We start from the raw sequence: 27,845 nt of genomic DNA on the forward strand, positions 1-27,845 counted from the left end.
TCAATGTATAGTGGGTTTATCTCTCATGGATACATGCAGGGAACATTTCAAAGAACTTAACATCATGACAGTTCCTTATTTATACATCTATTATTGCTTATTACACGTAAAAGAAAACATAGCTCAATATCCCCTTAGGTCATCTGTCCACACCCATAATACAAGACGAAATCACACATTTGTCTTGCATACTCTAGATTGTCCAAGATACATAATAGTTATAAATATGTAGGCCTTGAACTGTTTAATATGCTCCCTAAAATTGTACAAACAGTATCTAAAAATAAATTTAAGACAACATTGGGTCAATGGCTCAAAGGTAAAGCATTTTACTCAGTTGATGAATATAAAGATTGTAATATGGCAGATTTGCTGTTTGAACATAGAGAAAGGTACCTCTGCCTGTAGTAGGACCTAAATTTGGAAAAACAATATCTAACATATAGGCATAGGCCTATTTCGAGTGCTCTATATCTGTATCAATATCTTACGATAATGACATAGTGTTATCAACATGTATATGATAATGACATAGTGTCATCAACATGAATACTCCTCACTTAATATAAATTTGTATAATGTTTTCTTTTTTATTGTGAAATTGACACTATATAAAATTCCAAATGTTTGCTATTGTACTACACTAACATTCATATGATTTATATATACATTGTTATGAGAATATAACCATCTTTATACTGCAATTGAACTTATTGACGAAGCCCATTCTATAAGAAAATACTGAACAGCTAATAAAGATTCTTATTCTTATTCATAAATATTCAGTCTGATCTCGATAAGATTTCAACATGGTGCAGAGATTGGTGACTTGCTCTAAATGTTCGGAAATGTAAAACTGTGCACTTCACAAAATGAAAAAAATATAGTATCCTATGTCTATAGTATCGATGAGTCACTGCTAGAATTGGCCAACTCATACAAATACCTGGGTGTAAGACTTTGTAGGGATATGAAATGGACTGATCACATAGTTTCTAGTCATGGGTAAAGAAGATCGTAGACTTAATCAGTCTACTAAAGAGATTGCTTAAAAATCACTTGCACAACCCATCCTAGAATATTGCTCAAGTGTGTGGGACCTGTACCAAATAGGACTAATAGGGGATATTGAACATACACAAATTGGCAGCATGAATAGTCACAGGTTTGTTTAATCCATGGGAGAGTGTCACAGAGATACTGAAGGAACTGAAATGGTATACTCTTGAAGACAAACATAAAGTATCCCAAGAAAGTCTATTAACAAAGTTTCAAGAACCAGCTTTAAATGTTTACTCTAGGGATATACTTCAACTCCCTACCTATTGTTCACACAGGAATTTGAGGTTAGGATTAGAATAATTACTGCATGCACACAGGCTTCGAACATTCATTCTTCCCATGCTCCATATGTGAATGGAACAGGAAGAAACCCTAATAACTGGTATAATGGGATATACTTCCGCCATGTGCCTCACAGTGGTTTGCAGAATATGGATGTGAATGTAGACATAGTGTCTCACAGTTGAGATAAACACACCATTTGTACACGTATGATCAAATTGACGATGCAGGAGGGGAAAAAAAAATACTTGCAGACATGCACATGGTAGTCTCCAGTAATCAGGCGTGCTGTTCACTAGGCAGTAGGATACAAATGTTATTAAGAATTCTGTGATGCAGAAGTAGCCTACCTATCCTGTGAAACTGCTGGGGCGGGGGGGGGGGGGGGGGGGGGGGGGGGGGGGGCCCTTGAAAGCATGAATATCAAATTAGTCATATAGACAAAAATTTAACACTCTTCCTCTAACAGTCAGTAAGGTTTGCATTGTTCATCTGAAGCGTGCAGTATAGACTCACTGGTGTCATCTTCTCTGCAGCCATACATGTCCATAATACTATTACTGCACCTCATGGCAAGTCCCTTCATCAAGTTCCCACAGCACAACCTACACTCACCATGCATTCATACAATTTATTCATCTTGATGGACAATGATTCCACCACTATCAGTGCAGATGCATAATTATGTTCAACCTCCTGTAGGGTATCTCAAAGTGGTGAGTATGGAGGCCATGAAGGGGGGCTGCGGATAGATGGCACTAGGTGGGAATGTAAGTCAGCTGAGAGGCGTACTGAGATGGTAAGCGCAATTACGATGAACACGTCCAAATGGCACTGTGGTTACTGCAATTACCTCATCACTGCTGATACTGCATAAAGCCCTGGTGCAGCTGACATCAGCAGTCCCTTTCCTTTCCTTTCTCCCCCTTCAGTTTGCATAGCATGTCTCACAGCTAAGGTTTCCATGTGGTGTCTGTTCTTTCAGAAATCTCTGGATGAACAGACCCCCATGCATTATATAACTAATTTGCCTTGGTGGGCAATGAATCCACCACCTTCGGTGCAGATGTACTATTACATCCAACCTCCTGGGTGAATCTCAAAGTAATGAGCACGGAGAACATGGACAGGGATTGCAGGTAGGTGGCACTAGGTGGGAGTGAGGGTTAGCTGAAAGGGGTACTAGGACAGTCCACACAATTGCAATAAACACAGTGTCTGGGTGGCGCAATGGCTAATGTAACCACTTAGTAAGCAGGAGATCCCAGGTTCAAATCCCAGCCCGGCACACATTTTCACTCATTGCTGCTCATTCCACAATGGTGTTCCAGTGTAGCTGACATCAGTAGTTACTTCCCTTTCCTTTCCTTTCTCACATATCCACCTTCAATTTACATAATATGTATCACAGCTGTAGATTCTGGTGATGTCTGTTCTTTTGGACATGTCTGTAAGAAAAGACACCACGCACTCATATAATATAAATAAAGGATCATGTGTCATTGAGCAGAAGAGTGGCTGAAGGTACAGTTAAAACATTGGAGTTATTGAATCCAACCACCTAATAATGGTAAGGCTACTTCCAGTCCCTGAGGTGAAATAGTGTCAAGTTAACATGCACGTTTATTGAATACATTCCTATGATGCATGGTTTACTTCTCCAGCAAGAGGATCAACAGTGTGCAGTGCTTGTGGAAGGAAGATTGGGCTTATGTCCTGTTGACATTGAGGTCATCAGAGGCAGAGCACAAGTTTGGATTGTGCCAAGGATGGGGAAGGAAATTGTCCATGCCCTTTCAAAGGAGCCATCCCAGCATGTGTCTTGAGCAATTTAGGGAAATCACGGAAAACAAATCTGGATGGTTGGAAGCAGGTTTGAACCATCGTCCTCCCGAATGCAAGTCCAGAGTGCCAACCACTGTGCCACCTTGCTTGGTATACATATTGCTTGTGATGTATCACTAATTGTATGCCATATTTTAGTAAAGTGTACTTTATTTGTTCATAGGATGGCTGCATTTAATTATCTGTGGACCTGTCCTCTATTTTAGATGACAAAAGCATGAGTATAGTATAGATGTTTTAAAAAATTGAGAGGCAAGAACTGTTCAATGAATTCATAGGGGATATATTTTAACAGAAATCAGAGTGGCTGGCTCTCTCCAATTTTCACTACTCCATTTTCAATATTGTACCTTATGACATATAGAGAAACTTGGAACTTTGAAGATGTGTGCCTGGTGAGCGTGTATTTGTGTTTTGTGATCAACCCCACACACATCTGCAAGTTATATTAGCTATAGTTGTTGCTTTTTTCTCATTTGTTTTATTGCATTTACATTGACATCTATACACATAATTCACAAGCCACCGTAAGATGCATGGCAGAGGGTACCACATAACAATACTGATCATTTTCTTTCAGGTTCCACTTGCAGATAGAGTGAGGAAAAAGTGACTGTCTAAAAGTCTCTATATGAGCCCTAATTTCTTGCATCTTATCTTCTTGGTCCTTATGTGAAATGTACGTTGGTGGCAGTAGAATCGTTCTGCTCTTGGTCTCAAATGCCGGTTCTCTAAATTTCCACAATAGTGGCTCATGAAAAGAGCCTCATTTTCGCTCCTGAGATTCCCATTTGAGTTCACGAAGCATCTTCATAATACATCTATGTTCATTGACCCTACTGGTGACAAATCTAGTGGCATGCCTCTCAATTGCTTCAATGTTTTCCTCTAATTTGACTTGGTGGGGATTCCAAACGCTTGAGCAGTGCTCAAGAATGGGTCACACTAGAGTTCTATATGCTGTCTCCTTTGTAGATGAGTGTTGTGACAGTGCCACGAGATTTAAAAGTGCCGCTACGTCAGTACACAAACACGGCGATAGAGGCGCTCCGCAGCTCGGCTGAGCGTGGGGCACCACCTGGCTATGAACGGCGCCGGCCGCATGTCACGGCACGGCAGTTGAGTGACAGCTACGGAGTTGGTAGCATGAAACCCACTATTGTTTCTACGTTTGTATATCCATGCAAGTTATTAGTGAATTAAAGTTTATAACACTTTTTGGCGACGAGGTCGGATATTTTTTTTCCAGCGTTGGTGTATTGCGCGTTCGTGTCTGGGCAGACATGGAACAGCTTATGCAAGCGCTCATTGAACAACAAACCCAGCTGACAGCTGCTATTCAGGCGTTGTCGACGTCGCTTACTCATTGTCTGTCGTCCTCTTCTCCACCTTCGTTCCCTCCTTACGACGAGGCCGCTGAAGACTGGGAGGATTATGAGAAGCGTTTGCGGCAACACTTCTTGGCTTTCGGCGTTGTCAATGCTCCGATGTGTAAGTCGTTATTTCTATCTTGGATTTCCCCACGGATCTATCAGCTGCTATCTCAGTTAGCACCTCTGCGGGAACCTGCCTCTCTGTCCTTCCAGGAAATGTGTGACTTATTGTCTAACTATTACCAAAAAAACACCCACATCGTTGCCGCCCACGTGGCGTTCTACCGGTGTTGTAAACAGCCCCATCAATCTTACCGGGCTTGGGCGGCGGAACTACACGGTCTGAGTAGGAAATGTCAGTTTGTCACGGACACTCATCATGAGTCTTATGCTGATTCAATGGTTAGGGATGCTATTCTACGGCTTGCTCCTGATAAAGAAGTTCGGCAACGTGCCCTACAACTGCCAAACCCATCATTGTCGGAAGTTCTAAGCATCGCTCAATCCTTTGAAGTGTCTCACGCTGCTGGCGCGCAAATAGACGCGTGGTGTGATGTGGGCGCTGTACAGTCAACTTTCGACACAGACAATTTGTGTATTTCCCAGGAGAACGATGATGTGGCGGCGGTTCACTCGCGTAAACAACGTCGCGTTGGGCCGAAACGCTCGCAGCGAAAACAGCAACCACAGAAACAGGTTCGTTCCGCCCTTCCTTCTTGTCCACGTTGTTTCGTACAGCATGACAGGGCCGCGTGTCCAAAACGTTGGGCCACGTGTAATTCATGTATGAAAAAAGGCCACATTGCTTCTGTGTTGGTCCCCTCACATTCCTGTCGATGAGGACGAGGCATCGGACATGGATGTTAACTGTGTGCTTTCTCAAACAAATAAGTTGTTTGTTACTGTTCGTGTTCTGGATAAAGACATTCGAATGCAAGTGGACACTGGCTCTGCAGTAACTCTCATTAATTCTTGCACGTATTTGGAGTTGGGCTCCCCTCCCTTGTCTCCCGTTACGCAAAATCTGAGAACTTATAATAAACAGAAAGTTCCTATCGTTGGCCAGTTTGATGCTCCCACTGCCTACAAGTCTGTTGTTCGGCCCCTCACGTTTTATGTGGTGGATCATGCGGGCACTGAAAATCTGTTCGGTTATGATGCTTTCCAGTTGTTTGGGTTTTCCATTAATGATGATGTGCACCTCATATCTGCGGATATTCTGTATCAACAGCTGGATGGATTGTGTTCTGAATTCTCGTCCGTGTTCTCTGCTGGTCTGGGTCATGCCAAGGATTTTGAAGCCCACATTACTCTTAAACCTACAGCTCTCCCTAAGTTTTTCCAGGCACGCCCTATTCCGATGGCGTTGCGTGCACCTGTCAAGGCTGAGATAGACAGGTTAACAGCTTCAGGGATTCTCCTTCCTGTTACCTCCAGCGAATGGGCATCGCCAATCGTGGTGGTTTCTAAACCCAACGGGAGTCTGCGATTGTGTGGCGATTTTAAAGCCACTGTCAACGCTCAGTCTCATTGACACTTATCCTCTTCCCCGTCCTGAGGAGTTATTTACCAAGCTCGCTGGGGGCCAGTTCTTTTCCAAAGTTGACTTATCAGAGGCGTACCATTAGTTGCCGTTGGATGAGTCTTCCAAGGAATTTCTCATCATCAACACTCCTTGTGGGTTGTATCAGTACCAGCAGTTACCGTTTGGTGTCGCTAGCGCGCCGGCCATTTTTCAGCGGTTTTTGGAACAGCTCAGGCTTCCGTCCCTGGCTGCATCAACTACCTGGATGACATTGTTGTCACGGGGGCCTCCACTGAGGAGCACCTTCGCAATTTGCGTTCATTATTTCGGGTTCTGCATTCAACTGGGTTGAAGTGCAATCTGGACAAGTCACAGTTCTTCCAAGCCTCCATTGTGTATCTTGGTTTCCTCTTGTCCCGTGAAGGTATACGTCCTCTATGTCAGCACGTTGCGGCCATCACCACTTTCCCCCGGCCGTCTACGGTCAAAGAACTTCAGGCGTTTCTAGGCAAGATTGCGTATTATCACAAATTCATTCCATCCGCGGTGGTGGTGGCTGATCCTCTGCATCAGCTGTTACGCAAAAATGTACCTTTCTGTTGGTCCGATGAGTGTGAGCAGGCTTTTGTTTGCCTGAAGGCTCATTTGCAGTCGGCGCCTTGTCTTGCCACCTTCCGTCTGGGTCAGCACTTGGTCCTGGCGACTGACACGTCACAGTATGGCCTAGGGGCTGTTCTCGCCCATCGGTATGAGGATGGGTCGGAACGACCCATCGCCTATGCTTCAAAGACCCTCAATGATGCCCAACGGCGTTACTCTCAAATCAAAAAGGAGGCGCTCGCTATCATTTATGCTCTAAAAAAGTTCAGCGTGTTTTTGTATGGGTCTAAGTTTCACCTCATCACCGACCACAAGCTGCTGGTTGTTCAGCCCTTCGGCGTCGCTTCCGGATAAGGCGGCTCACCGCCTGCAACATTGGGCCTTATACTTGTCTCGTTTTCACTATGAGATTCACTATCGCCCCACGGCCCAGCACGCCAACGCTGACGCTTTGTCGCGTTTGCCAATGGGCCCCGACCCGGTTTTCGATCGAGATGAACTACTCTGTTTCCACATTGATGAGGAAGAACGTCGTGCAGTCGAGGGTTTTCCACTTACAGGTTCGCAGGTCGCGTCGGCTACTGCGAGGGACTCGGTCCTGCGTCAGGTGATCGGTTTTGTTCAATGGGGTTGGCCGGACAGGACCAAGGGCCGGGCATTGGATCCCCTTCGCAACTACCATGCCTTGCACCTTCGTCTGTCTGTTCGTGAGGGTGTTGTTCTTCTGGCCACGGATGGCGCATCTCCACGGGTCATGGTACCAGCTTCTCTTCGCAAAGATGTTCTCAAACTATTGCATGAAGGCCATTGGGGGATTTCTCGGACTAAGTCCCTGGCCCGCAGGCATGTTTATTGGCCCGGTATCGATTCGGACATCTCCCACATGGTCGCTGCGTGTGGTCAGTGTGCTCAACAACTGCCTGCACCCCGTACAATGCCCTCTCCGTGGCCTGATCCAGCGCAGCCATGGGAACGAGTGCATGCTGACATTGCTGGCCCCTTCCTCGGCACTTATTGACTACTGTTGATTGATGCCTTCTCAAAGTTTCCGTTTGTGGTTCGATGTCTGTCGCCCACCACTGCGATGACGATGCTGGCTTTGTCCAAAATTTTTGCGCTAGAAGGTCTTCCCTCCACGATTGTCACGGACAATGGCCCTCAGTTCTCTTCGCAGGCCTTCTGTGATTTTTGTACTGGACAAGGGATTCATCATGTTACAGCACCACCCTTCCATCCCCAATCGAATGGGGAGGTCGAGCGCCTTGTCCGCACTTTCAAGAGCCAGGTGAAAAAATTCCTTACTGATTTTTCTACCGATGACGCTCTGTTGCAATTTCTGAGTTCTTATCGCTTCACACCTCTGGGTGATCGCAGCCCTGCTGAACTTTTGCATGGCTGCCAACTGCGCACTCTACTGCACCTGCTTCACCCTGTCAGGCCTAGTACTGTGTCCCCTCGTGTGGGAAAATACTCGGTGGGCGCCAACGTGTGGGCACGAAGGTATGGATCTCGCCCTAAATGGATTCCAGGGGTGGTCAAGGCTCTTCGCGGCCGCCGGCTTTGTGAAATACGTACGGACGACGGCATGGTTGTTCGTCATTACGACCAGATGCGCCTTCTTTCGCCTCCACCAGCCCGAGAAGCCAGTCCTGTCGCTGCTGCCGATCTCCCATGCGTGTCGCTGCAGCCAACGTCACTGCCACTTCTGAGTACGCCGGAACCAGCCCCAGTCGCGACGCCGCCTTCTCCGGGACCCATCTCGCTGGAGCACACCCCCAGGTCCACGACACCTATGGATGCTGCTCCGGAGTTTTCACCCATCATCTCGTCCAGGAGGCACGTTCCACGCACAGGCTTCCGTCCTGGACATTTTCGACCATATTCTCGTGTTTCTCCGCGGGATCTTCTCAGGGTCTCCCAAGAGGCCATGGATGTCTCCGCTCTGTCCGTGTCTCCAAGGAAGTGAGTGTGTTTTTTTTTTGAAGGGGGGAAAAGTGTTGTGACAGTGCCACGAGATTTAAAAGTGTCGCTACGTCAGTACACAAACACGGCGATAGAGGCGCTCTGCAGCTCGGCTGAGCGCGGGAGCGCCACCTGGCTATGAACGGCGCCGGCCGCATGTCACGGCATGGCAGTTGAGTGACAGCTACGGAGTTGGTAGCATGAAACCCACTATTGTTTCTACGTTTGTATATCCATGCAAGTTATTAGTGAATTAAAGGTTATAACAATGAGCTAGCCCTTCCCCAAATTCTCCTAATTAAATGAAGTCAAATAGTCACCCTCCCTTCTACCAATATGACATACTCAGTCCCATTCATATTGCTCTGCAACATTGTGCCTAGATATTTAATTGATGTGATTGTGTCAAGTGGAACCCTGCTAATGCTGTATTCAGATGTTACAGGATTGTTTTTCCTAATCATTGACATTAACTTCCATTTTTCTACATTTAGAGCTAGCTGCCACTCATCACTATAACTAGAAATTTTGTCTAAGTCATCTTGTATAGTCCTACAGTCACTCAAAGGTGACACCTTCCCATGCACGGCAGTATCATCAACAAGCAGCCATAAATTACTGTTCACCTTGTCCATCAGATAATTTATGTGTGTAGAGAATAAAAGCAGTCCTGTCACACTTCCCTTGTGCAGTCCTGACAATACCCTTGTCTCTGGTGAATACTCACCATCGAGGACAACTTATTGACTTCTATTACTTAAAAGTCTTTGTGCCAGTTACATATCTGGAGACCTAAACTGTATGCTCAGACCTTCATCAACAGTCTGCAGAGGGGCACTGTGTCAAACACTTTCCAGTAATCTAGGAATATAGTATCTGGTTTGTAGAATATCAGGTGAGAAAAGGGCAAGCTGAGATTCACATGAGTGATGCATTCTAGATCTGTGCTGATTAGTGTTCAACCAGCCACAATTTGTAAGATCAGTATCTTATTATTGGATCTTTCATGATACTGTTGTTTTAACAAATGAGTAAGAAAATTTCTATTAGTTCTTAAACTCACTTCACCAAAAAATGTTTATGGACAATCATAACCTCGATGTTTAGTGTCCTAAGCACAAACAATGCCATGACTAACTTATACTTTTGAAAATACTGTCTGTTGATGATGCATGCAGTGTCTGCAAAAGTAAATCTGTTGCATCTGTGTTTGGTTCTTTGTTACTAAGGGCAATGTTTGCTGCCACTGTGAGGAAGCAAACACTGAATTCAGCTGCCGGTTATTCTGGGAACTCAATTTGATTAATACAGTTATTTTTGTTTTGACAGTATTTCACTTGTTTTTATTTTAGTTTTGGATTGATTTCCTTTTTGTGCACAATGCATGTGTTTTGTGTCTTTAATAACAGACTGGAAGGTTTTACAATATGGTTGTAATAGAATTTCAACCATATGTTCTTAATTAGAAAGGGTTTTTACGTCTTAGCATGAGATACTTTGATCCCTGGAGAAACCTTTATGTGATCCCAGTTTATTCTTAAAAGTTTTCTACATCTATGTCTGTACTCAGCAAGCTACTAAAAATGCTTGGCAGAGGATACTTAGCATTGCACCACTTGTTAGAGCTTCTTCCCATTCCATTGACATATGAAGCATGGGGAGAATGGTTCCTTAAATGCCTCTGTGTGCACATAATTGGTCTCTAATTACTTAGTTTACTTTACTATGAAAGACAGATAAACAGTAACAACACAAAAGACTTTACTGAAATAGCACTAAATGAGAGATATATATGAAACCCAAGTTGTTGTCCAGAGGCATGAACCTCATGCAGTCCCCATATCAAAACAAACTCTATATCACTTTCAATGACTTTTCACACTATCATTTTGTAACAAATGATACATCACCATAGTAACCCCCTCTCTTTTGAATGTGGAACAGTGAGTGACCAACTGTGTGATTCTGGATGGCAGAGAACAGCAGGACTGTTCCTGTGTTGAAATGGTTTACTAGCTGTACTATGGATCTCTATTAATTCAGGGCAAGGGCTGGGCTGTTTGCTTGTGACATTCCACTTATGTGTGGTTTTGTTGTTGTACATGATTTTCAAGAATCTTGAAGTCTCATATCTTGTTGAAGTGAAATGCTGAGAAGTGATAACTTGTAGGAGACACTCAGATGATAGAGACAGTAAATGGAATAAGTTTTACATATGGTTTAACCCAATATATTTCACTGTATTAAAGTTAGTTGCCAGTTCCAGTTTCACAGTTCACAGTGGGAACAGATGAATGAGCACATGTCCTCCACTATAATCCCATCAAGAAGGAGACTCGCCCAACTATCCATCAACACAGATTTAGTGAAAGTTCATAGTGTTCATGGTTCAGAACAAATATCTATTTACAGAAATATTATTAACACAGTGCACACAAAATAATTAGTAAGATAGCCACATAAGCAAAGAGAACTTCACTCCAAGTTTAAACGCAGCCAACACCTCTCAGACAAACAGAAGCTAAACGATGTCAAAGTTAGCGTAAGGGGGCTATGCGTGAAGCGTTCAGTGAATTTGAAAGTAAAATTCTATGTACCGACTTGAAAGAAAATCCTAGGAAGTTCTGGTCTTATGTTAAATCAGTAAGTGGCTCGAAACAGCATATCCAGACACTCTAGGATGATGATGGCATTGAACCAGAGGATGACATGTGTAAAGCTGAAATACTAAACACCTTTTTCCAAAGCTGTTTCACAGAGGAAGACCACACTGTAGTTCCTTCTCTAAATCCTCACTCAAATGAAAAAATGGCTGACATCGAAATAAGTGTCCAAGGAATAGAAAAGCAACTGGAATCACTCAACAGAGGAAAGTCCACTGGACCTGATGGGATACCAATTCGATTCTACACAGAGTACGTGAAAGAACTTGCCCCCCTTCTAACAGCCGTGTACCACAAGTCTCTAGAGGAACAGAAGGTTCCAAATGATTGTAAGAGAGCACAGGTAGTTCCAATCTTCAAGAAGGGACATCGAGCAGATGCGCAAAACTATAGACCTATATCTCTGAGGTCGATCTGTTGTAGAATTTTAGAATATGTTTTTTGCACTTGGTGCAGGGAGTGGCAACTGACCCTTAACATAGACAAATGTAATGTATTGCAAATACATAGAAAGAAGGATCCTTTATTGTATGGTTATATGATAGCGGAACAAACACTGGTAGCAGTTACTTCTGTAAAATATCTGGGAGTATGCATGCGGAACGATTTGAAGTGGAATGATCATATAAAATTAATTGTTGGTAAGGCGGGTACCAGGTTGAGATTTATTGGGAGAGTCCTTAGAAAATGTAGTCCATCAACAAAGGAGGTTGCTTACAAAACACTTGTTTGACCTATACTTGAGTATTGCTCATCAGTGTGGGATCCGTACCAGATCGGGTTGACGGAGGAGATAGAGAAGATCCAAAGAAGAGCGGCGCGTTTCGTCACAGGGTTATTTGGTAACCGTGATAGTGTTATGGAGATGTTTAGCAAACTCAAGTGGCAGACTCTGCAAGAGAGGCGCTCGCCAGGTTTCGAGAGGGTGCGTTTCTGGATGAGGTATCAAATATATTGCTTCCCCCTACTTATACCTCCCAAGGAGATCACGAATGTAAAATTAGAGAGATTCGAGTGTGCATGGAGGCTTTCCGACAGTCGTTCTTCCCGCAAACCATACGCGACTGGAACAGAAAAGAGAGGTAATGTCAGTGGCACGTAAAGTGCCCTCCACCACACACCGTTGGGTGGCTTGTGGAGTATAAATGTAGATGTAGATAATTCAGAACACTGTGTCATAAATATTGTTATTAAAACATTAGTACTCAGAAGTCACAATTTTACAGTTTCACATGAAATGTTCACGAAAATTGGTATTACACAAGCTCATATTCTTTTCAAATGTATTTATAGCATGTATTATGTTTGGGAGCAAAGTATTACTTTAACTAACACAGAAATGTGAACAGTAGTATAGCAATACGCAGATTTTCACATGGCTCAACATACTGATGTATGAGTTAACGCTGGTCACAAACTTTTCACATGTATATTTATCCATGTAACAGTCTAACACAATCCAGTATAGAGATGGTAGCAGTGTGCCTGCTGATTTTGGGAGGGGAATGACTGTTTATAGACAGGGGTAAGAACATGAAGTGAAACCTGGAACTACATAATGCTTTTGAAATTTGGTTAGGTTGTATTCTGGTGTTCTACATGGATTCCAAAACATTACTGTTGTTTGGTTTATGAAAAATGAGTTAAGTTATTAATTCACAACAGTACATGGAACATTATTACTATGTATTTTTTGAAATCCACCATTTATAAATCTGGCATTTGTCATGAAATAAAGCTTTTATTCAAAATCTTAATTATTGACTAGATTAATTAATGAAGGGTATTGTCTGCTTCAGAATAAATACAGGACCAAAGTTATATTGTGTGTGGTAACAATAATTCCTCTGATGCTGATTAGCTCATCAATGTTTCTTATTTACGTGATGTTGACATATGTTTAATTACTAATGTTTTCAGCAAAACTAATTGCATTTCTGTAATCAGGAGCAAAACTATAAACAAATGAAATACAAGTTTAAATGAACTTTTGTATAAATAACTAGTTGATATCTTGCTGTACCGATGGTACCTGCATTACATATAATATGAAAAATAAAATAAAAAAATTAATTTGTCCTTGCAAGCAGGAAACATAACAGATGGTTTGAATCCCAATTTCTTCTGTCTCAAGCTTCATATGGCATCTCTGAAGCCTCTTCATCTGTGATGTAAGCAGTCTTCACTTTCGCTGTGGAGACTGTTGTGGCTTTGCTGTCTTGAAGGTGTGAAAAGTGCATTGTGTAAATGATATGGCCCAACATAAGGAGGAAACAGCAGTGGCTTCACTGTATCTATACATAGCCAAAGTGCATACACTAATGCACTTGGGGCCAGGCCAATGTCTGGTTTCACCGCTGTTCTTTAACTCATAGTATGACAGGGAATGCATCATTCCAGGTATTTTTGTGGGACATGAGTGCTGCTTTGAGTATTCTATGGAGTCAGCCAGTCTGTTGCTCAGGAGATTGTAGCTCACAGTTTTGAGGTGAGAGATTCCTCATAGTTTTGTGAGCTTAACACAAAGCAATCAGTCAAATTGTTGACCATGATCCGTAGTTACTGTGGCCAGAAATCCATATTCCATGTGTCAACATATTCTTTAGTTACAACTTCAGCTGAAATATAAGTAATTGAGATAACTGATGGCCAGCAGATGGAGTAGTCTATTGTTGTTACAAAGCATTTGTACTTGTTGGAGTAAGGAAGGGGTCCTCATCCTACAATGTTCAGGTGCACATGTGTAAATCTTATTACAAGGGTAACTATATTGCAAATAGGTGCCAATGTATGCTGACCAGCTTAGCTTTGTTGACAATATAAATAAGCTCTTACCAGCTGGTGGTACTGTTTGTTGGCTCCTGGTCATGTAAAGCATTGGGCCACAGGTCATGTGGAAGCATGAACACCAAGGTGGGTACACCATGAACTGCTACAAACATATTGAAAATCACAGGAATGTATGGGTAGAGTCACTCCATAAGGTGATTTTCTATGCTTGAATGAAGATCTCCTTTAATTTGTAACTGGGGGTATCACTGTTTAATAACATCTGTAATTCAGGATCCGTGCACTGTGTGTTTGTGATGTCTGGCCATGACACTCCACTGATTGTGTTGCATACCCATGAGATGCAACCTGCAACAGTATTTTCAAAACTGCTTACACGGTGGATGTCTGTGGTAATTCTAAATATTCAAGGTATCTTGTGTGGTGAGCTTTACTGATCAATTTGCTAGAAGGCAGCTAACCAGAGGACAATGATCAGTGAAGGTGGTCAAGTCTTTACCTCAAGTTGGTTGCCTAAGTATTTTACTGCTTTGTACACTGTGAGTAGCTTTCAGTCTATTGACAACAAGCAGGGTTGAGTCAGTGTAAGATGGTGCGAAATATCTCTGATGGTTGCCAAGTTCTCTGTTCTGCTTTTGTAGTGATGTTTTGCCAACATCTACTGTCAAGAATAATTGCGCAGTGTGACTTGAGTGAGAGAGTAAAGTAGCCATTGCCAATGTGTCTTTAAGTTTGTTAAATGCTTCTGTCATCATTTGTGTTCATGGTACCATGTGTTTGCCAGTAGTGTTTTTTCCTGCTAGAAAGGAATTGAGAGGGGCCTGTATCTGGGCCACTTTCAGTGAGTGTAATTGATAAAAGTTCATCATGCCTGAAAAAGTCTTAACTCTTGGTAAATTTTGTGTTGGGTCATATTGTGAAATGCTTGCACATGGCTGGGAGGACTTGATACTCCCTACTGACACTTTGTATCTTACAAAATTAATAGATGGCTTCCCTAATGTGCACTTGTTTGGATTTATGAGAATGCCATACTCCTAAAGGCATTGAAATAACAACTGTAAGGGCTCTTATTCATTACAAGAAAAAAGCAGAATGTCATCTATGTACACAAAACAAAAATTTAGACATATGAAAACTTCATCTATAAAGTGCTGCATGTCTACTCTACATTGCATATGACATGTGACATAAAATTAAATTCAAACAACATGAAAAGGGTAATAAAGAGCATCTTAGAAATGTCAAAGGGGACCACTGAAATTTATGTACAGGCATTATCACAATTACACTGAAAATTGAAGTACCAGGTAACAATACCAGAGAAGGAAAGTTGCTACTCACCATATAGCAGAGATGCTGAGTCGTGATATACACAACAAAAAGATTCACACACTTATAGCTTTTGGCCATTAAGGCCTTTGTCAGCAGTAGACACACATACACACATGCATACACACCCTCATGCAAATGCAACTTGCACACACGTCTGCAGCCTCAGAGAACTGAAACCACACTGCAGTATGGTTTCAGTTCTTTGAGACTGCAGAAGATTCATCAGGAAGTTTGTGATAACTAAAAAACAGTGGTAGGCCGTGGCCACATGAACAGTGGAATCAAAAAAGTCAGAAAGAGTGGATCTCAGCAGTTCATAGGAAAGAGAGTGCTGATCTGGTACAAAAAGGGGCCAGTGTTGACCACAAGGTAAGTGCACTACTGGGTGTCACCTGTCAACTCATGAACCAGGAAATGTTGCTCCATCTGTGCTATGTAACTTGACCACAGTTCCACTTTGTGGTTGAAAACATGGAAGGGAGGCAGGTGTGGGTCCCTGCAATACAAAACTGTCGGTGGCCAGGATGCCAGATCCATGAGCTTCACCAGAAGAGCCTCTTTGGACTGCTACATCTGTTGTAACAGAAGGATGACTGGATGAATAAGGTCCACAGAGATACTGGCCAATATTATGGTGACACAAACACAGGAGTACTATCTGTAACAGTCATGAAATTCTTGAAACACCTCATTGCCAACTGAAGTGTCCCAGATTGGGGCACTTTCACGGTAAGTCAGTTGATTACACTTAAAAATTAATTTATTGATGCAATCAGTGTATGTTCACAAATATAAGTTCTGCAATCCATTTACAGTTCAAAACAAATAAGGAAACTACTTCTTGAAAATAAAGCAATGACTTCTTTGACAACATAAGTTCTTGGAAAACAACACGAGTAAATCTCTGCATGAGACGATCTTCTGAAAAGTTCTCTTGCAAATGAAACAAACTATCTTCTTAGACATCAACAGTTGGCAGAAAATTGAAGTCCCATCTGAAGAGCAGTACAAAGAGTTCCAGCATCAGACTCCATGGCTGGTGCAACAGGTTGCAATGCATGATGGTTCCAGGTGGCAAGGACAATGTCGAGTCAAGGCAGTGGCATGGTGCTGGCAATCTTCTACCTTTGCTGGCAGAGACAGACCTATCTGCTGCTTGCTGGTGGAGGACAGTTATACCTGTGTGAGAGATGACTGTCAGAAAGGTATTGGTCTAACAATGTGGGCTCGGATTGGCTGAGGAGAATGGCAAGTGGATGCAGCCAAAGGTCTGTAGATGTGGTTGCTCTACTGCTCTTGAGCATGCCCTCCTCCAGGTCAGGAGTTCAAAGAGTGAAGGATTAGCACACAAGTTTCAACCTCTCTACAAAAGGCCATATGTAGTAACACATAGGCCTATACCTCACCTGTGCTTGCTGACCCAGTTCAGGGAAACAAAACATGAAAGATTTAAACCCTTTTGTAGTCAGTTACTAACAATTAAATATATGTCAGTAATATGCTAAACAAGGAGACTATAAGGATTGGAACAACAATGCCCAGCTTTTAAGATACAAAATTTTTAGATTTTTTTTTTTTTTGTATGAATGAGGTATTTTACTTATGAGTTGGCTTCTATGAAGGTTTATTATTTAGTTTATTTTTTAGTTTTGTGGAGGGGAATAAGCATATGTTATGGATAAATGGGCAGTAATTAAGTAAGTTACAGGATACTTTTAGTTATTATCAGCATGAATGTAATCAGATATGACTGTGCAGCTTTGAGGGGTGGCAGATGTAAAGGGGCAAATGCATAGAGATCAGTGAGAATTGGTGATATGCACATATGTATCCTTACTTATGAATTTGCGATTGCGGTATCGTGTGGGTATATGCTCATGGGAAAATATATATGCTATGTACTCATGTATTTTTCAAAAGATAAATTGCATGATACCTGTGAAATAATGGTCATGACATACCCTACAATAATAAACATAGGACAAGCAACATTTTATTGCCCCACGGAGAGGCCGCGCAGTTGGAGGCATCCTGTCACTGACGGCACGGCAACTCCCTCTGGAGGTTAAAGTCCTCCCTCAGGCAAGGGTGTGTGTGTTGTTCTTAGCGTAAGTTAGTTTAAGTAGTGTGTAAGTCTGGGGACCAATGACCTAAGCAGTTTGGTCCCTTAGGAATTTACACACACACAACATGTTATTGGTGCTCACCATAGTATTGGATTATACAGCTCATCCTCCCCTCCCTCTCCCTCCTTTCAGCCTTCTACACTTCTTCCAAGAGGCCTACATCTTATATCTTTCTAATCTTATTTCTGAAATTATTGAGGGTATTTTAAATCCATCTTTGCAACTACAATAAAATGTGTAAATTTGTGACCGAATGCATTTCGTTTTATTGAAATAAAATATCATCAGTTTTCTTTAATGATTATATTTACAATATGGCTTGCTTTCTACACTTAAAAACAGTCCATTACAAAAGATGTTGGAGTTGCTTACAATATGATTTGTCCAGTTCTTACTCATCTCAGAAAACACTATCTGTTTGCACATTTTTTTAGTTTTTCCCTTGTTTGGTACTGTTTCGTGTACCATTCTTGCAAAGACAGATTTCAAACCCTAAAGTTATTGTAAATCAGCTGTGGTAACATGTTCACACAAACAAAGAATTTTTTCTGAAGTTTCATTTCAACTTTTTAGCTTAGTTTTTATAACTCTGTGGTCCACAGTAGGAATATTGTCTAGAAACGTTTCAACCATCCCTTTGTATGTGCTACTTTTTACATTCTTATTTGTGTAATGTTCATGTGTCAATTTTCACAAACCAAGGTATTTCACAGTGCAGTTGTTTAAGTTTTTCGATTTGGTGGTGGTCCAGTCCCTTCATTGTATTGTATCAACTATAACTTGCTGTCACTTGAAAACCACTCATTTATCAATGGCAAATTTCCATTAACACCTACTTTTCACTTGTTGTCACGTTAACATTTGCTTCTTTTGGCAAACCAAAGTGGAGTTTGCACAGTTTCCCTCGGTAACATCCTGATGCAATTTTAGATGTGACAGAATCTTGAAAAAGTGGCTAGGTCAACTCTGTTTTTTTAAATGGGATGCTATAGTTTGGTACTTATTTTCTGATAGTGGCTATTGAGACAAATTCAGTGATGTATAACAGTAAGGCCTTTGAAGGTCACAAAGGTGGCATGAACATCCATTTACAGAAGGTGTTCAAAGTGATGACCATTGGTATCAATGCAGTGCTGCATTCTTCTTATCATGGATTGAGTGGTATTCCTTATCACATTGGCACTTATTGAAGCACATGTTCTGACAATTCTCTTTAGCATATCTTCGGGTGTAGTTGGAATGTCTTTACAAACAATGTCTTTTATGAATCCCCACAAGAAAAATCCAAAGGCGTTAATTCTGGCAAATGTGCTGGCCATGACACATCTCCTCCGCATCCAATCCAATGATTTGGGAATTGTCTCTGCAACTTATTTCTAGCCATCAGCGAAAAATGTGCCGGACGCCCATCATTTTGATACCAAATTCTGTTCCTTGTTCCTAAAAGTATTTCTTGCAATAACAGACCTAATGTTTCTTGCAGGAATGTGGTGAACTTCATTAAGATTTCCTTCGATGAAATGGGGACCTATAACTCGGTCCTCCAGAATCCCACACCATACATTCACTGACCACAGTTTTTGGTGTGCAACTTGCCACAGCCAACATGGATTTTCAGTTGCCCAATTATGCATGTTAAGCAAATTAACATTTCCATGGTTTGTGAATGTAGACTCATCAGAAAATAAAATCTCTCTGAATCTGAAGTTGAGCCCATTGGCAGAATTCAATGCGACACATACAATCCGTAACAGTTAATTATTGGTGGAGACTGATATAGTAAGGATGATATTTATGGTGATGCAGAACATGAACACTACTCTGGCTCATGCCAGATTCTGTTGTGATTTGACACAAACTAACACAAGGATCTCGAACCACAGTGGCAAGAGTACAAATTTCTATTTCCTCGTTTGTAACTTTCCTTTGCTGGATGAGTTTTCAGTGCATTAAAGATCCAGTTGTTCTCAATTTATTGTACACATATTTAAATGTACAACGTGTAGAGCGAGTACGTTGATGATATCTTTCAGCGTATAAGTCTCTAGCTCTCACTGAATTTCATTGGCATTCTCCACAAATGAGAAGTGTATCAACTTTTTCTTCGATGGAGTACATCATTCACATTCGCTTTATTTGATGATACTAGTCTTACTATTCCTATTAGTATTGCATTGTGAAACCGTCAAATGGTGTTTATATGTCACCGGCATGTTAGATGCAATATTTACTATTTGCACGATATACAAGAGAGAATTGTCACAGCATGTGCTTCAATAAGTGCCAAAGTGATAAGGAATACCACTCAATCCATAATAAGAAGATTGCAGCACTGCACTGATACCAATGGTCATCACTTCAAACATCTTCTGTAAATGGATGTTAATGCCACCTTTTTGACCTTCATTGACCTGCAAAGACCTTACTGTTACACATCATTGGATTTGTCTTGATAGCCACTATCAGAAAATAAGTACCAGACTATAGCATCCCATTTAAAAAAAACAAAGCTGACCTTCATATCTCTGATGCCACCCCACCTAGCAACAGAAAACCAATGTCATATTATAGCCCCATTGTCCCATGCAACATTTGTCCCACAAACTTTTCAGCTACTATCATACTTTCGGAATTATTCTAGGTGGCAATAATTAGTGACTCACCCTATATAGTCTAACAATGGAAAATCCAGGATGGAATGTAACAATAGCAGAGAAGGAAGTTGCTACTCACCATATAGCAGAGATGCTGAGTCGCGATAGGCACAATAAAAAGATTCACACACACACACACACACACACACACACACACACACACACACACTCTCTCTCTCTCTCTCTCTCTCACACATAAATGCAACTTGCACACTTGTTTGCAGTCTCAGAGAGCTGAGATCACACTGCAAACAGCAGCACCAGTGCATGATGGGAGTGGCGACTGGGTGGGGTTAAGGAGGAGGCTGGGGTGGGGAGGGGGAGGGATAGTATGGTGGGAGTGGCCAGCAGTCAAGTGTTGCAGTTTAGACGGAGGGCAGGAGAGAAGGTGCAGAGGGGGGAGGGGGTAAGTAGTGGAAAGGAGAGAAATAAAAGAAATTAGAAGGTTGCAGCTTAGCTTGTAAATCACATGACTGGTTTCACAGGTAGCCCTGCCTTTGATGGGATAGATGATGTTAGTGACCGGACTATAGGAGGTGGTGGTAGGAGGATGTATGGAACAGGTCTTGCATCTAGGTCTATTACAGGGGTATGAGCCATGCGGTAAGGGATTGGGAGCAGGGGTTGTGTAAGGATGGACGAGTATATTGCGTAGGTTCGGTGGACAGCGGAATACCACGGTAGGAGGGGTGGGAAGGATAGTGGGCAGGACATTTCTCATTTCAGGGCATGATGAAAGGTAATCGAAACCCTGATGGAGAATGTAATTCAGCTGCTCCAGTCCCAGATGGTACTGAGTTGCGAGGGGAATGCTCCTCTGTGACCGGACTATGGGACTTTGGGAAGTGGTGGGAGACTGGAAAGATATGGCATGAGAGATTTGTTTTTGTATAAGGATGGGAAGATAATTATAGTCAGTGAAGGCTTCAGTGAGACCCTCGATATATTTTTAGAGAGACTGCTCGTCACTGCAGATGCGACGACCATGGGTGGCTAGGGTGTACGGAAGGGCTTCTTGCTATGGAATGGGTGGCAGCTGTCGAAGTGGAGGTATTGCTGGTGGTTAGTAGGTTTCATATGGACGGAGGTACTGATGTAGCCATGTCTGAGGTGAAGGTTGACATCTAGTAAGGTGGCTTGTTGGGTTGAGTAGGACCAGGTGAAGCAAATGGGGGAGAAGTTGTTGAGGTTCTGGAGGAATGTGAATAAGGTGTCCTCACCTTCAATCCTGATAGCAAAGATGTCATCAATGAATCTGAACCAGGTGAGGGGTTTAGGATTCTGGGCTTTTAGGAAGGATTCCTCTAGATGGCCCATGAATAGGTTAGCATAGGATGGTGCCATGCGGGTGCCTATAGCCATACCGTGGATTTGTTTGTAGGTAATGGCTTCAAAGGAGAAGTAATTGTGGGTGAGGTATAGTTGGTCATGGAGACTAGGAAGGAGGTTGTTGGCTTGGAATCCATAGGGTGTATGGAAAGGTAGTGTTCAACAGCAGTAAGGCCATGGGCGTTAGGAATGTTAGTGTACAGGGAAGGGTGAGGCCAGGAGGGTTACTGCAGGGAAAGTTCCCACCTGCGCAATTCATAAAAGCTGGTGTTGGTGGGAAGGATCCATATGGCACAGGCTGTGAAGCAGTCATTGAGATGAGGGACATCATGTTTGAGGTAAGGGATTGGGAGCAGGGGTTGTGTAATAATGGATGAGTACATCGTGTAGGTTCAGTGGATGGTGGAATACCACGATAGGAGTGGTGGGTAGGATTTTTGCTTAGTGAAAATAAAACTCAGCAGATAGTATTTAGTCTAAAAGACAAGCTACCATCTGATGATCCTAGTTATGTTAAGTTTTTAGGGATATATTTGGATGACAAATTATCTTGGGGTCAACATGTCAAGTATCTTAGTGGTAAGTTGTCTAGGGTAATCTATCTGTTGAGGCGACTAATGGATTTTATACCTAAAAATTATGTTATAATATCCTATCTCTCATTCTTACAAAGCATAATAACCTACAGTTATTAGGGTAATTATAGGCTCATCATATAAGGCACACTGTAAAGCTTTGTTTTCTGAGCAAAATATTATGACAGTAGTATATATTGCTACAATGCTAGGACAAACAGATGTATTTATACTCCATTCCACAGACTTTCAAAATCACTGAAGAGTTATTAACTAATGAGGCACAAATTATTTAATAAACTTCCACTAGCTATGCAAGATTTACCAGAGCAACCATACAAACAAGCTCTGTATGACTGGTTAGTTGCCCATCCATTCTATGACATAAAGGATTTCATCAATTGTAATATTATACTGTAATAACAAACCGATTACTCTTTTGCAACAGGAATTATATAGTATTATTAGTATGACTCTGTAGGCTTTCACCAATCATAACGTTACACTGTAATAACAAACCTATTGTTGTTTTGCAACATGAATTATATTGTATTATATGTATGGTCTTGTCAATTGTAATATTATACTGTAATAACAAATCTATTGCTCTTTTGCAACAGGAATTATATTGTGTTATAAGTATGACTTTGTAGGATTTCATCAATTGTAATATTACAGTGTAATAACAAACCTATTGTTCTATTGCAACATGAATTATAATGTATTATATGTATGACTTTGTCTATTGCCTTAATGGCCTAATGGCAATAAAGTTATTCTATTCTATTCTATTCTATTCTATTCTATTCTATTCTATTCTGCATAGTTCTTAACTCTACTTGGTTTCTCACTAAATGTATCTTTATAGGATCTTCCAATTCTGGCTTCTCATCCCCAGTAAGCTAGTCTGCTTCTTTACCTTGCCAGTAACAAGTTGATCAAAATCCCTATGAGTTACTCCATTACTTGACAAACCATCATCATCATCATCGTCATCTATATTGCCTTTTTCTACCTCAATGTAAAATCCATATTCAAGTAAATATCATATATGTAACGTATAAATTATGCTGTTCATTAATATTTGTTTCTCTAAGCAAATCTTTCTGCAAATGGTTCTCATTATCATTAGATACCTGTATGGGGTAATGTGGTACCTATGTGCTTTTGTCATGAATAACTTCTAATGTTTTTTTAGCTTTACCGGGTGGCCTCGAATAAGTGTACTCATTAGCATTGCAAGTAAAATCTGGCTGAGAGTGATCAATAAACTCTGTCTGAAGTGAAATCTGACTCATCCTTACCAACATCACTGACATGTTCAATAGTCTTCTTATCTAATGTCTTGGCATTCACACAAAATATCGCTAAGCTTAGGGACTGATGACCTTAGCAGTTAAGCCCCATAAGATTTCACACACATTTGAACATTTTTTTTAACCCTGTCCTCTTCCTCAAGAGCTTTGTTGAGTTTATCAACATGTTTTAAAAAAATCTCTAATGAATCATCAGGACCACAATCAAGGCTCCAATGAGTCCTCATTGGTAGATGTCTTTTCAAGGTGTCAATAAGAATAAGATCATCAGAAGGTTTGTCCAGGTGAACAAGCTAATGTAACTGTTTCTCACAAAATTCTTGCAGCGAGAGATTACCTGGACTGTACAAACTACTATTCAAAAATGCTGTTTTGATGCCCACCTGTTTACTTTTGGACCAGAATTTCCTCAAGAACATCTGTTGAAATTCATTAAATGTAATTGTTTGGCTTTATGTATTGATTAGCCAATGACAACGCTTTACCATCAAAGAAACAATTGGCTATTTTAGTTTTCACAGAATCAGGCATGTTTGGAGGAGGAAAACTATCTTTACACTGCTATAGGTGGTTCACTGGGTGTCTTTTAAAATCCCCAGGGAAGTATTTAAGAGATAAATTGTTACAAAATGGTACAAAATTTCCACCAATTTGCGGGTATGACATATTTGTTTCAACATCACTTAATTGGACATTAACCTGTTGTAAACTTTCAGACAGTGTCTCAATGTCATTATTAACACTGGTCGTATGGCTATGAATTTGATCATTATTTAGTTTTAGTTTCTGTTTGATGAACCCATTTTTCTACTCTATATATTCATGCATAATTTTGAGTTCAGAGTTCCTTCTTCCTATCTCAGCATGAATAACATCTTCAATGTTCTCCACATGCAACCGTATGTGATCAACCGTACCATTTACTGTTTGAATTTCAAGGGCAGTCGACTCATATAATTGCCTAAGTTTTGAAAGGGAGTTTGCTACTTGTTCCTGCATAGCTTGAATTTTCCTTTCCATTGTCTTAACAGTATCATTTAGAGTAACAATAGTCTGTTTCACATCATTGTTTTGACTTGTAAGTCCATTCTTTAAATCATTATTCTGACTTGTAAGCTTGTGATCCAAGAGTTGAGATAATCTTTCCAATAAGCCCGAGGCCTGTTCATTTGGAGAAAATCCTAAGAAATGTGATGCCTTGGATGACTGTTGCAGGTTCGGTGTTGATGACTGAGGACATTGAGCGTATGAAACCCCTGCTGAGCTTTCCATAATAACTTAGCTGCTCCATATGATGAGATACTCAACTTTAGTATCCTTGGGTGTTGCTTCAGAAGGTCCCAGAATTCAGCATTGCTGATGTACTAATTTTTAAATAAAACACAGAGTATATCACTTTTCTTGTCTTATATTGTGACTGATTATCATGTACGTTGGTGGCAAGATGATAATGCAGACTGACTTTGTGCTCCTCCTTTTATATAAAACTAAACAGTCGAATACATTGTTAAATGTAAGATTTACAGAATAACAATTAAATGTCATTTGATGATTTTAGTTACTTAAATCAGAAAATGGGCCATGTACTACCCCATATGATCTGATATCCAGATTGAAAAAGTTTACTTAGTTTTGTACACAACTTCAATTTATTAATAGTGCAGCCATTTAAATTTATTTATTTATTTATTCATCCGTGGAATAATAAATATTGTATGGATGTCATCAGTTTACAACACATGAGCACACATTTACATTTACAATGAAACAGGTTTCTCATATTTTGTGTAGTTTTTATAACTAGTCATACACATATTTTTAATTACATAATATTTTGGTGATAATGTCATATGTTGCTAATAATCTACATCTATGTTAAATATTCTTTTACAATATAACAACTTTTAGTTACTAAAAAGGTTTTAAGCTTTTGTCTGAAAGTGAGGGGCTCATTTATTTCTTTAATTTCTTGTGGTAATTTGTTATACAGTTTTATCCCATTATAAAATATACTTTTTTGCGTCTTTGGCTTGTTCTTTCTATCTAGATGGAGGTGGTGACAAGCTCTTGTTTCATGGTCATGTATTAGGCTGTTTGTGTTGTACATGTTGAGATTTTTCTTAATGAACATTATGTTCTGAAAGATATGCTCACAAGAAACAGTTAGAATTCCTGGCTTTCTAAATACACTCCTGGAAATTGAAATAAGAACACCGTGAATTCATTGTCCCATGAAGGGGAAACTTTATTGACACATTCCTGGGGTCAGATACATCACATGATCACACTGACAGAACCACAGGCACATAGACACAGGCAACAGAGCAGGCACAATGTCGGCACTAGTACAGTGTATATCCACCTTTCGCAGCAATGCAGGCTGCTATTCTCCCATGGAGACGATCGTAGAAATGCTGGATGTAGTCCTGTGGAACGGCTTGCCATGCCATTTCCACCTGGCGCCTCAGTTGGACCAGCGTTCGTGCTGGACGTGCCGAGCGCGTGAGACGACGCTTCATCCAGTCCCAAACATGCTCAATGGGGGACAGATCTGGAGATCTTGCTGGCCAGGGTAGTTGACTTACACCTTCTAGAGCACGTTGGGTGGCACGGGATACATGCGGACATGCATTGTCCTGTTGGAACAGCAAGTTCCCTTGCCGGTCTAGGAATGGTAGAACGATGGGTTCGATGACGGTTTGGATGTACTGTGCACTATTCAGTGTCCCCTCGACGATCACCAGTGGTGTACGGCCAGTGTAGGAGATCGCTCCCCACACCATGATGGCAGGTGTTGGCCCTGTGTGCCTCGGTCGTATGCAGTCCTGATTGTGGCGCTCACCTGCACGGCGCCAAACACGCATACGACCATCATTGGCACCAAGGCAGAAGCGACTCTCATCGCTGAAGAGGACACGTCTCCATTCGTCCCTCCATTCACGCCTGTCGCGACACCACTGGAGGCGGGCTGCACGATGTTGGGGCGTGAGCGGAAGACGGCCTAACGGTGTGCGGGACCGTAGCCCAGCTTCATGGAGACGGTTGCGAATGTTCCTCGCCGATACCCCAGGAGCAACAGTGTCCCTAATTTGCTGGGAAATGGCGGTGCGGTCCCCTACGGCACTGCGTAGGATCCTACGGTCTTGGCGTGGATCTGTGCGTCGCTGCGGTCCGGTCCCAGGTCGACGGGCACGTGCACCTTCCGTCGACCACTGGCGACAACATCGATGTACTGTGGAGACCTCACGCCCCACGTGTTGAGCAATTCGGCGGTACGTCCACCCGGCCTTCCGTATGCCCACTATATGCCCTCGCTCAAAGTCCGTCAACTGCACATACGGTTCACGTCCACGCTGTCGCGGAATGCTACCAGTGTTAAAGACTGCGATGGAGCTCCGTATGCCACGGCAAACTGGCTGACACTGACGGCGGCGGTGCACAAATGCTGCGCAGCTAGCGCCATTCGACGGCCAACACCGCGGTTCCTGGTGTGTCTGCTGTGCCGTGCGTGTGATCATTGCTTGTACAGCCCTCTCGCAGTGTCCGGAGCAAGTATGGTGGGTCTGACACACCGGTGTCAATGTGTTCTTTTTTCCATTTCCAGGAGTGTAATTCTAGACAGTGGGCCCTGTTGTTGCTGTTTGTTATTATCCTTATGGCTCTTTTTTGTACTTTGAACACAGTTGGTATGTTACTGGCACTTGTTCCCCAAAACATAATCCCATAGCTGAGGACTGAGTGTAGATATCCGTAATATGTTATTTTAAGACAGGTATTATTACATTTTAGTTACTATGAACAAATCAATTTGAATAAAATATTGTTAACAGTATTTCGGTCTGCTAGTAGAGCTATCATTTAAAATAATCTTAATGAATAAAAATTGTAGCTTTTCAGAAATAGGAAAAAAGTAAATTTTCAAGAATATGTAGTGCAACTTGACTGCACAGTTCGTATCATGAAATTTCAAATTTGGATTACTAACAAATGGCTTATTGCTAATATAAATTGGGTAGTATATTAATTTGTAATTTAATCTGAGATAGTAAACTCATTTGTAGTAATTTTTAAAGGGCATTTTACTACTGGAACTGAGAATTTTGACATGAGGAAGGAATTTCAGATAAGGATGGGAAGGTAGTCTCATTTCACAACCACGAAACCAAGTCATTGGTAGCCATACATCAAGTATATGATGGCCTGAAATGGGCTGGTAGTTTCTTCAAGATTTATGTTAACAAGAGAATGACCCTTGTCTATCACAATGCTCAAGATTGATGTGGCAAGGCCTTAAAGAAGAAGCAATGTGGAGTAGATGAAGAAGCTGAGAGAGCTAGATAAAAGAGGCCCATCATCCAGCAAATTAATGAACTGAAGCCCAAAAAGTAATGGATACTGGCTGAGAGGG

Source organism: Schistocerca cancellata, chromosome 2 (genome assembly GCF_023864275.1).
Source record: "Schistocerca cancellata isolate TAMUIC-IGC-003103 chromosome 2, iqSchCanc2.1, whole genome shotgun sequence".
In the NCBI taxonomy this organism is placed as follows: domain Eukaryota; kingdom Metazoa; phylum Arthropoda; class Insecta; order Orthoptera; family Acrididae; genus Schistocerca; species Schistocerca cancellata.